The 12,184-nt window shown below is 47.9% G+C and overlaps 1 protein-coding gene across 1 annotated transcript in view; it reads left to right on the top strand.

The window, feature by feature from the left end:
- The first annotated feature begins 1,599 nt into the window (after positions 1-1,599).
- RUBCNL (rubicon like autophagy enhancer) overlaps positions 1,600-12,184 on the top strand; it is a 241,673-nt gene continuing 231,088 nt past the window's right edge. Inside the window, exon 1 of the mRNA XM_078657323.1 lies at positions 1,600-1,731. The gene's annotated coding sequence lies outside the window, so the exon portion shown is untranslated. The remainder of the gene's footprint in view (positions 1,732-12,184) is intronic.

The following is a 12,184-nucleotide window of genomic DNA, read 5'->3' as shown; positions in this document are numbered from 1 at the left end:
GGGGTATATTTTCACTTCCTTTCTTACATGTACCAGAGCAGTAAGAATATAAAATGTTGGTGAATTGTGAGATCAATATACCAGATGGTGAGGTTAAGATATGTAAAAAGCAACTGATCTAATGTTGTTCACAGTTGTCTTTCAAATGGCTAAGTCAAATAAAGGCTGTTTATTGCTTGCACTATCCTTTTTCTGGTTTACAGGGTTAAAAAAATGTTTCCCTCCACAAACGTACCGAACAGGACGGCGTACACACATGAACCCGACAAAGCCTCTAATTAAACATGCGTATCACAAAACATATCACAAACCCTGGCAGTTTCCTTACACGCTAAACACATGGCCTCGAAATACATAAATGTACATATAATACACCCCCACACCTAGTGGCCTCTAACAGCTCCTTTGTTAAAAAAAAACATCTCTTCTCACATTTCAATTCCTATTAGGACCCTGGCTCCCAAGCACAACAGCTTATAAACAAACTTCATTTAAACTGACCATAACCGTTTCACAACGTCCCTCAACACACCCACACCCTCTTCCCTCTCATTAGCTAATCTGCCAAACTAGTAACAAGACCATCCATGAAGGCATCCCATACTTAAAACGCCTCCAATCTGCTACCCCCAAAAATACCCTTCTTTTTTGGGGAGGTTTTTCTGCCACACCTTCCAGCTATTCCCTTTTCAACACTTGATGCCCAACGCTGTCAGTGTATCCCACAAGTCCGTTAAATACAGTTCCAAACTCAACAAGCATTGCCATAGCCTATCGGTCTCGCATTTGGGATTTTAAAAGTGTTTAGCTATGCAACAGTTGATGTTGTTGCACCAAGGATATTGTGCTGGATAACTAAACACTTATAAGTTCCCAAAGGCAGGACCTATTGGCTATGCCAATACTTGTTTAACCTCTTAGCATTTCCACATAGAAAAGCAAACAGGTATCCTGTTCGAGGGTGCATGCTGTACAGCAGACAAGCGCCTTCAGGACAGAATTAAAGCACTCTCCATGCACTAATTCCAGATTCTGATGCCCTCATGTTAAGCGCATCAGTGCCATTAGCTGATGTCACTAAAGGCATTTCGTTTACACATGCATTGTATTTGATCATTTTTTGTATTTATTTTAAGATTTGAATTACTGCAGTTCAGAGAGTATATAGTAGTTCCAGGGCTCAAGTCGGGGTACCACACGGGTAGACGGCGTCACCCCCCTTATTTTCCAGCGGGGGACACCGTCCCCCCTGCTTACTTAATAAAACGTCGTCCACCCTGCGCTGGCCTGCTCCTTAAGAATGCGATACAGCCGCAGCGCGCACCGACCAAAGCAAACATTTCAGGGTGAAGCCTCGGACTGCTTGCTTATCGCCACGCCCACGCCTATCGCAGCTCATGCAACCCGCCCCACCCCTTCTTAACCTTGCTGGGGGGACTTGGACCTACCAGTGGAACAGAGACGTCTGCGACCAATCAGTGGTCATAGCAGACGTCACTGGATGGGTGTTTCTGTACCTCAACAGTCCAGCCCTCGTGCGCCGTGCCCTTTACTTTTCGGGCTTTTCTTGCTCTGGCTCCTTTCCCTTTTGACCGGATCCGGATATCGACGTGGTTCTCAGTCCCTGCCTTGCCTCGCCTGCTGCCTGACCTGCTGGAGACTACCCTTTCTGCATCTACGACCTTCACCGTCACCTAGGATACCATTTTCGTCTTTAGTTTCACTTTTAAGGTAAGTGTAAGCAAGTTTAGTGGCTCCACTCGTTATTCACTCGTTTTTTGTGCCTTTCTGCCCGCTGTGCCACTTGTTTTTCCCTTGTTTTTGGCCTTTCTGCCCTCTGTTAGACTCATTATTCCCTTGTTTTTTGTGCCCTTCTGCCCTCTGTTCCTCTCATTATTCCCTTGTTTTTTGTGCCCTTCTGCCCTCTGTTCCTCTCATTTTTCCCTTGTTTTTGTGCCTTTGTGCACTCTGTTCGACTAGTTTTTCCCTTGTTTTTGTGCCTTTCTGTCCTCTGTTAGACTCGTTTTCCCTTGTTTTTGTGCCTTTCTGCCCTCTGTTAGACTCGTTTTTCCCTTGTTTTTGTGCCTTTCTGCCCTCTGTTAGACTCGTTTTTCCCTTGTTTTTGTGCCTTTCTGCCCTCTGTTCGACTCGTTTTTCCCTTGTTTTTTGTGCCTTTCTGCCCTCTGTTAGACTCGTTTTTTTTGCCTTTCTGCCCTCTGTTAGACTCGTTTTTCCCTTGTTTTGGTGTCTTTCTGCCCTCTGTTAGACAAGTTTTTCCCTTGTTTTTTGTGCCTTTCTGCCCTCTGTTAGACTCGTTTTTGTGCCTTTCTGCCCTCTGTTAGACTCGTTTTTCCCTTGTTTTTGTGCCTTTCTGCCCTCTGTTAGACTCGTTTTTCCCTTGTTTTTTGTGCCTTTCTGCCCTCTGTTAGACTCGTTTTTCCCTTGTTTTTTGTGCCTTTCTGCCCTCTGTTAGACTCGTTTTTTATGCCTTTCTGCTCTCTGTTCGACTCGTTTTTCCCTTGTTTTTTGTGCCTTTCTGCCCTCTGTTGGACTCGTTTTTCCCTTGTTTTTTGTGACTTTCTGCCCTCTGTTAGACTTGTTTTTCCCTTGTTTTTTTGTGCCTTTCTGCCCTCTGTTAGACTCATAATCTAAGATTACGTTGATTTGTGACTAGATACATCTGCATTGAGATGATGCTTATTTGCGAGATCTGGGTTCAACAGAGATATTGAACTATAAGGGCGCCAAAATGAAATGCTGGCTCTACAACACAAGTTTCAGGGATGGGATTGGAGAGAAATTCTCCAATCTAATTTTTACACGTTGACACCTGTAAGAGGTAGGGTTCCACCCAGGTATCCGCTGCCTTATTAATCACGGTCCTTTCTTTGAGCACATAATGAAGGATCTCCTGGTCCACTGTATCGAAGGACTGAAAGGACTAAGAGGCGACAGTCATAGATGCTTCAGTGCTGTGACCAGAGAGGAAACTAGGGTGAAATATACAGATAAGTCTGTTTCCTTCCAAATAGTCCTTAAGCTCGGAGGCGACACAGTTTCAGATGATTTTCATAAGACACGGCAAGCCTGTGATAGGACGGGACTTTGAAAGGCAGTTTTAATCACCCTTCTCTAGAAAAGCAGAGACCGTCTGTGAGGTACTCTTCTTCTGGAAAGCGGAACCCTCTGCCTGCGAGGCACCCCCCTCTATACAGAAAAAGACTCTGCCAGGCACCCATCTTCTAGAGCAGGGGTCCTTCTAACTGCATGGCACCCACCTCTATTTAGGATGAGACCCTCAGACACAATCACTTTTTCTTTAGCTAGGAGCCCTTTCCCTGCCAGGCACCCACCCCTACATAGTAAGAGACACACTGCCAGGCACCCTTGTCACTTCCTGCCGTGATGTCACTTCCTGCTGTGATGTCACTTCCTGTTGTGATGTCACTTCCTGTCGTGATGTCACTTCCTGTGACACCACCTAAATTGGAGAGTCCCCCCACTTCTTTTTTTAGGACTTGAGCCCTGAGTGGCACACGTTTTGGGACTGGGATTTTTCACAAATCTACAAGTGACATTTACAGTTTGAATGCACGGCGCATATGGGATTTCAAAGTATGGCAGCATGTGAATGCAGCCACAGCGATGGACAAATGGATAGGTATGACAGCCGCGCTCAGTGTTAAAGTAAAAAAAAAACAGAGCACGGTGTCCCTGAGTCTCTTGTGTTTATTGTGGGTAAACTTTGCAAGCTGCGCATGACTGCACCTTGTCCAGGGCCCATCTAGCAGTGGTGCATCGCTCTCCTTGCAGCCACTGGGTGGGTAAAGGATGGCAGCGCATGTGCCATTAGTAAGCAGATGCATGCAATCATTGCAGCACCTTCAGCCTCTCAACCTACCAGCTTGCTGCCGTGATGGAGTGCTGCATGCCTGCAAGCCATTCCATCCTAAGGCGATGAAAACTGCTCTCCTGGGGCCCATTCATCATATATCTCCCGTGGCATGTGATGGAAAGGAATGCAGGATCCATGGTTTTATACCCCTACAGAACACGTCTCTTTCTGCTCACGGCTTCACCGCCTGACGCTCAGGCATATGTATGCAGCACACATCCGCAGTGACGAGCACGTTGCTGCCTTATGTTGTCGCTTGTAAGACCCGAAGCTCAAAAATGCGACTTGATGGTTTCGTATTTGTTTGATCTTCACTTTGTCTCTGTTTACTCGTGCCTGCTGGTTGCCGTGCAACAAGAAAGAACATGGTTTTGTTGGTTTGTTGTGTTACAGACCAATTTCATGTCTATTATTGGCACCGGATTAGACGGCTGCAAAATAGCCCGATGCCCCATTTCCTTGGGGAAATGTTTTCCTTCTAAACTTGGGAAAAATAGCATCCGGAAATGAGCAAAGCATTCCACTCTACTGGCACCACAGAAATAAAGTTGAAACCGATTCATTATCATCATATTCATGTACCTCACTTAAACAATTCATTTATCTATGCGCTGTCTAAGGCCCTTTACGAATTTATTGATCCTAAAAAATTAGAACCCCATGAAGACCCAGTGATTAAAAAAAGTCTTTGGGTGTAATGTTCCTGGCCATGTGACAGGCGGCTGGGGAATGAAATCAAAGAAGAAGTACGGTTGACAAGGGAGGGCGAGGGTGGGACAGGCAGGGGAGAGAGTAGAGAAATGTCAACAAGCGCGCGTCGACTTGTCAGCTTGAATCAGCATTCCACGTTGCCTAGCAATTACACCGAGAACCCGATCGGCCTGCGATTTAAGGAAACCGCCAAGTGTAAAAAAAGTTAAATACTTTCTAAGATATTATTGATAGAAAGAATAAAGAATATAAAAAATAAAACACCTAAGGGGGAGGTGTATGTCGTGGCTAATGAGAGCTTAATTGTATTCCCGTGTACCGCTACCTCAATTTCCGATGCCCATCATGTGTCACGGGAATCTACACACACAAGGAGCAGTCAAGGTGTCTCACAGGTACCAGATGGTAAGCCAGTGCCAGCTTTTCAGTCTCTAACTTTGTTTCCTGGCACAGGACATGCAGCTCCCGTCCCCCGTTGTCAGAAGACAGCACGTGATGCACGATAAAAAAAGACAGGAATGGCTGCACACTTCACACCCAACAGGCCAGCAACGCAGTGGAAACACCTGTGCCCTGCCCGAGCTCTGAAGCCACTCGGGCCGAGGAGAGAGGTTTCGCCTGCAAGTAAAACAAGGGCGCGCGCTGAAAGTAAAAAAAAAAAGAAAAAAGTTTGACGAGGATAGGCAGCAGGGGGAGGGGATAGAGAAGGGAGCCTGTGCCTGTTTCCCTTGTGGGGGAGAGCAGGAACCATCTGTTAATTTCAAACAGATGGTTTTAAAGCTCGCTCCCGCAAGGGAATCACCAAACGTGCACGCGTTGCCATTGAAAGAAATGCAACACGTGCACAGTTTTTGGGACACAAACTGAATCGATTACTAAAGGTCTCCTATACAGCGCATGCACGCTACGTAGGCGAGACCTAAAAAGGGCAAGTGCAAACTTGCAGCCCTGAAATACTGCTCATCTTCAAAACATCTCACTGCATGCGGTACCCTGCCTACCTACCGTTCCCTGCAAAAGTCCCTCATCTCTCTCTTTACATACTGACGTGCTCCATCAATAGCCACCTGCTTAAATGCTAAATTGTCTGGGAACCCAACTCTGTTTAAACAACCGTAGAGCTAATTCATAAAGCATTAATTTCCTTGACGTCCCATTTCCTATTCTATAACAAGACCAGCTCTTTAAGCCACACCAATTCTCTACCAAGTGAATGATTAGCACTTTCGGGAAAACTCTTCCTTTAGACAGTGTCACAAGCGTCAACAAAAACGATCCCGCCATTGTTAAATACCCTAGAACCAAATAATTAATAATGCTATCTTTGCACAGCCAATAGTGATCATAGAACAATATCTCCAAAGAACCTCCCTTGTGCCATTGCACCTACTGCACCATTTAAATCAAGACTCTAGTGCCTGCAAAGTAACTGCACTTGACTGCCTGTTTAGTAATAAAATATAGCAATATGCGGTGTTCAGTGGGTTTCCTAGACATTTTTGCCCCTATGCCACTGCACCTGCTGCACCATTCAAATCATGACCCTAGTGCCTGCAAGGTAGTTGCACTTGTGACTGTGTGTTTAGTAGTAAAATGTATCAATAATCTGTGTTCAGTGGGTTTCCTAGACCTCTTGGCCCCTGTGCCACTGCACCTGCTGCACCATTCAAGTCATGACCTTAGTGCTTGCAAGGCAACTGCATTTGTGACATAGTAAAATGAAGCAGTAATCGGTGTTCAATGGGTTTCCTAGAACTTTTGGCCCCTATGCCACTGCACCTGCGGCACCATTCAAGTCATGACTCTAGTGCCTGCAATATAACTGCACTTGTGACTGCTTGTTTAGTAGTAAAAGATAGCACCCATGCTGCTCTACAACATAGCTTAAAGACATTGGCAAAGCCAATAGCTCTATCGAAACACTTATAAGGTCCCAAAAGCGAAACCTATCGGCTCTGCATGGCAATGTCATTTACAACGCCAATAGCTATAACTTTCACTAATGTGAGACCGATTTCATTGCAAATGTTTGTAGCTACTAGACGCTGGTTTTCAACTCTGGCAATGCACTGAGGCCTGCTAAGCAGACCTCAGTACCAGTGCTCTTTCCGTAAAATAAGGTATGTCTGATTGTTTTACAATTGGCACAGGACTTTAGCACACCTGTAAGTCACAAGTAAATGGCACCCCTGGTACCTAGAGCATGGGTTCTAAAGAGGGTCCCTAAGGCTGCAACAGATCTTATGCCACCCTAATGGACCCACACATAAATTGCACACAGACTGGCATTGTAGACTGCGCAACATGGTGCAGACCCTGAGTGAAAACATGACATGCAACACTCCTGTGTACCATGACAAAGACACTGCATTTATTATATGTAAGTCACCCCTACAGCAGGCTTTTTAGTCCTAAGGCAGGGTGCATTATATTTTATATGATGACATGTCTGCATGAGTAGATGTGCCCCGGGATGTCTAGTTCTATTACTAGATACTGCAAGTGAACCGGGAAGCAATCTTAAGGTACGTACGGGGCACTGGTCAAAATGAGTTACCCAGCAGCATAATGGCTTCACTGAAACATATGGTATTTGGTATAAAACACCTCATATTAATAAACTCCCACTAAATTCAAAGATGGATTTATTAATACATGGTCCCAGAGCGTAACTTAGAGGTACCCCCTGAACCAGCTGCGGATGGCGCAGGTAAGCATGGTGGGGCAGGGCGGGCGGGATGGAAGGGGGGGTACGTCGGCAGATGACGGAATAGGTAAAATTAAATGAATAAATAAAACCTATTCCGTTTTCTGTTGACTTCTCCCCCGCCCTGCTCCACCGCCCCACCACACTTACCTGCACTGGCTGCGACTGCCCTGAACCCTACTAGTCCTCTAGTGTGCTGGCTGACTAGTCTTGTCAGCTTGCCACCACAGATGAGTTTCTGACCCCCTAGGAAGTGATAGCCCTGCTTTTCAGGATTAGAAACAATGCCTGCTCTGGCAGGAGGTGTTTTCACCTCCTCCAACAGGAGAGCAGGCAACTCAGCATATGAAGGCCAGAGGCTTCAAAGCCTCTGGCGCCTTTGATAGGCAAGCCTGGATTCCCCAAGACCTGGAGGATTCCACGCCTGCCCTGTAGCCCATTTGGCACCAGGACAGGTGGGAAATTACATTGTCAGGAGCAGTGTTACATTTCAGGCTGGACAGACGGCTTGGGTGGACAGCCTGAAGTGAAGGAAGAGGTCACCTATGGGGTGCAGTGACCCCAGTGGTAAGTATCCCATTAGCTACTACCCTTCAGTCCCATTAACACCCCTAAATTGAGTATTTAAGTGGCCCCCTGACACAAGGAAATCAGAATTTCCTGCTTGAAGAAGAAAGAAGGACCAAGAAGAGACCACTATGAGAGAACTGAGGACTTCACACCACTTGGCGCAAAACCCTGCCTTGTTGCTGGACCGCGACAACTGCATGGACCCGGCTCATCCAGACAGTGGTGTCATCTCTCAAAGCTATGGAGGAGCAACCCATCACTTAATCTCACCAGCAATATCTCCCTTGGAGCAACGGAGCTGCTTCCCTGCATCGGCAGTCACCAAAAAGCATCTGCTTTTACATCATGTTTTCGGTCATCGGGCCCACCAACGGAGGAGGGTGACAAGAGAAAGTCTTTGTGTTCCAGGGAGTCAGATCCATCCGTTTGCCAAGTTTGGAGACCGCAGAACCCCTAGGAACAGACCAGCACCAATACCCTGGGTACTGAAGCAGTTGCAGCAAACAAGGCTTGTTGGTGGTCCAATCTGGACTCTAACAGCACAGAGACAGACCTACCATCGATAGGCATCAAGATCCACAATGCCGGCATCAAGAGTAGCCCTGCTGCCCTGGTTGCCACTCTTCACCAGGACACAGATACCGAGAGTGAGCCTCTGACCATCGCAACCCAACACCAGAAAGCACCACTGCACACAAACCCCACAGCCCAGGTCCAGGAGAGCCAGTATGTTTTGCTTGAGAGGAACCGGTCTCCCAAATATCTAAACTTGTACGGCAGAAGAGAAATAAGAAAGGGCATAGAGCCATTAATATGTGTTTATTCCAGTGCAGGCAAAACGAAGGTGCGTGTGCCATGCTTTCTGCAACACACACTCTAAAGGCACTGGAAGCTTGATAAGTGGTAACTGGAAAATCTCCAATTTCTGGTGGAAAAGCTAAAGATGGAGGAGAATCCACCAACTGAATGTATTCCATCATAGTAATAGTACGGTGGAATAAATTCTGAAGGGGGTTTCTTTTCCGTATTTAGAACTTCCTCCAGAATTTCAAGGATCCTCAGTTATCACCTGTTAGAAGGGGCGATCTCAGAGGGCCAGGTTATACTCCCCCGACCACCCCGGGACCCACCTCTCCCACAAGTACTGCCGAGTCTTAACGTGAGGTCCTCGCCAGTGAGGACTTCGGGTCTAGGATCATACACACTGAGCTCACACCACACTTACGAACAGACACCACACCGTAGGTTTTCAGTAAGCAAGTTCTTTATCAACAGTAAAAAGGAATCAGCACTCTTATTTACAAGCGATCGAGGGATCGTAAAGCCTCAGGAATTCGGGAAGAGGGAAGCGGGACAGTCTCAGTCTTTAGGCCAGTACGAAGCGTACCCTGCACACAGCTCTCAATCCTCGAGCCGGGGGATACGGAAGATGATGGTCGTACTAGCTACTTCACTCACTTCGAGTCGACTCAGGTTGTGTTGGTAGCGTCGGTGGTCCAGCCGGACCAGAGTACTCCTCGAGCCGCGACGAGGTCAGCAGGGCTCAGGATGTTCCGTGAAGGTCTCTTTAGAGTTCAAGCTCGAGCCGCGACAGCGTCAGCAGGGCTCCGAGGTCTTAGTTCCGTCTTTGCGAGGACGAGCCGCGACAGCATCAGCAGGGCTCCGATGTTCCAGTTCCGTGTTATGAGAAGGAGCCGCGACAGCGTCAGCAGGGCTCGAAGAGTTCGAAGGTTCAGTTTTCCCCAAGGGACAGCCGCGATCAGATCAGCAGGGCTTTCTTGTCCAGGATACATGCCCGCTAGTTGTTGGGTGGGCCTTGATATTGTCCAGTGGCCCTTTGATGTCCGGACCCTCGCAGGCGGAGGACTCAGGCCTTGGGGGCTGGTCGTGGGAGAGGTCTGTCGGTTGGCTCTTTGATCCTTTTGAAGATGCGCCTGGGAATTCCCAGACGCCCAGCAGGGTCTGGAGCCAGCACTCGGGGAGGCTAGAGGTGCGATCGAAACCGGCCCCCAGGGGAAGGCCAGAGGTGTGAGAGAAACCAGTCTCTCAGGGGAGCCCGAAGGGGCAATCGAAACTCCCTGTCTTATCTCACTCGGGGAGCCCTTTACCCCCCAGCCGGGACTGGCGCGCCTTGGAGTCAAAGTTTCGCTGGGGCCGGGGTCATGCTAGGCCCAGAGAGTCAGGGACCTCGGGAAGGGAAAATGGCTGCCGGGGGCCCTGTGGGGTGATGCAGGTTCTGGGCGCTCGGAGCCGGGAAGGAGGACGGGGGCATGCGGGGCTGGTCGTCGGCTGGCGGGGTCGTGCAGGGAGTTTGGGCGTACAGGGAACAGGACGACCAGGGGCTTCTGGGTGCAGGGCTTGGCTAACGGGGTGCTGAGGAACGGGGGGAACCACGCCACGAGGCCAGGTCCAACATCACCAAACTCTAAATCAGGCCATTAGAGGTTTCAGGTTTGCCAAGTGTTATCTGATGTACTAACGAGGATGCACCAGACAGGGTCAATACCCGGAGGGGTAAGGCAATGGAGGAGAGAGAGAGTGAGCGAGACAAGCAGCAATCCCAACTCTTCTTCGGTACGGGTCTCTCTGGTGTTAGGTCTCTGGTCACAGTGTAGGTATTCACCGAGACTCTCAGAATGTAGACTGACCCACTATTTGAAAAAGGAACGGCAGCACTTTAGTGTTAATCAAAAATGCAGGATGTTCCCAACAAACAATAAATGAGCATGTATACATACTCACTGGCTTCGGAAAGGTAGCTCACAGCGAACCTAAGCCAGCAGGAAGTTAAGCTGGTAAGCCCCAAACTGAGGCAAGTTTCAGGATATGTCTGAGCAGGGGAAGGGGAACGGAAGAAACACAGTCAAACAACAAACCAAAACAGAGTCCAGAGAGCAAGGTCAGCATCACAGGGAAAAGGGTCAGAGAGTTATTCAGGTGAATCCACAGGAAACCACCAGGTCCAAAACAGAATTCGAAGAGCAAGGTTGCAGTAAGCAGGTAAAGGGTCAAAGAGCCAAAAAAGGAGGAAATCCACAGTAGTACAAAAGCCAAACTGAATCCACAAAGTAAAGTCGGGGTAAAGAGCACTAAGGTAAAGAAACGGAGGAACCATAAAGGGTCAAAACAACAATGGCGAGGAATGGGAACAGTGGACGAGCTGACAGCAGTGGAGAACCAACACCCTACAAAGTAACTAGGTATCTTCCTGAAATGTATGTACTGTGCTGTTTGGCGTGACCCAGTGGGTAGAGAACACTTTTCCTTACAATGATAGCCCATTTCAGCACTTGTAATATTTATTGGCTGAGCTGTTTTGAAAAACGGGCAAATATATTGTGGGATATGGAGGAAAACGACGCTGTTTCCAACAAATCAAAATTTGAACATGAAAGTCATCTAAAATGACAGCCATTCCTCTCCATGCCACGTCACACCTTGTTCTACCAGAAAAACCTGCAGTCATCTGATGTGCTATATCATAGCAATGGTTAGAGGCATGGACACCGAGGGACTGTTCTGCTTTTCAAGATTAAGTTGAATTGACACCACAACGGACTCCAGACCTGAGGAGATCAACTGAAAAATGATTAATGGATTTAGGTTGCGCCCACATGTTGAATACCTTGAGTACAGCTTTTGATAATGCGTAGGCTGTGTGCTTCTGTAGAAACAGTGCTAATACTGCCCCTCAATCGGCTCTTTGGGTGTGTTTCCTCACATAACATTGCTGCCACGTCAGACGTAATGATGACGCAGCCGCGTGACGGGGGACACCCTCCATCATGCTGCAATAATATTGGTTGGGGGGCTTTTCTCCTCACATAAGATGGTCACTTAGCTGCAATGCAATGACATAGAACAACCAGCAACGCCTAGGGCATCCTGGCTCTGTTCCACCATGTGTGTTGGGAATTTCCTTTGGTGAAACAGATAGACCTGCATGGCTGACAAGGCTGGGAGTGGATCGGTGAGCTAAACTGATGGGCTGAGTAGATGGCTATGCTTATATATACCCTATACTGTGCCTGCTTCTGTCGGCCAGTCTGCAGAAAGACGACGGAAGGGAGAACTGCTGGGGTCACCTCATCTGCTCGCAGCCCCTGTGGACAATCACGACCAGGTTAAAAAAAAAAAAAAAAAAAAGCCCACAGTGTCTGCAGTGTACCGCTATCATTCATGAAGCACAGCAGGTGGGCAGGGCAGCAGACCCCTCAGTCCGGAATCAACTTTCTTGCGCTGGGCCTCACCTCCCGCTGTTCTGCACTCAACACAAACAGGCGACAGGATTCTTTTAGTCC

The sequence above is a fragment of the Lissotriton helveticus genome, chromosome 8 (genome assembly GCF_964261635.1).
Source record: "Lissotriton helveticus chromosome 8, aLisHel1.1, whole genome shotgun sequence".
Taxonomy (NCBI): Eukaryota; Metazoa; Chordata; class Amphibia; order Caudata; family Salamandridae; genus Lissotriton; species Lissotriton helveticus.
The sequence above is the reverse complement of the archived record's forward strand: the minus strand, read 5'-3'. Positions and strand labels throughout refer to the sequence as shown.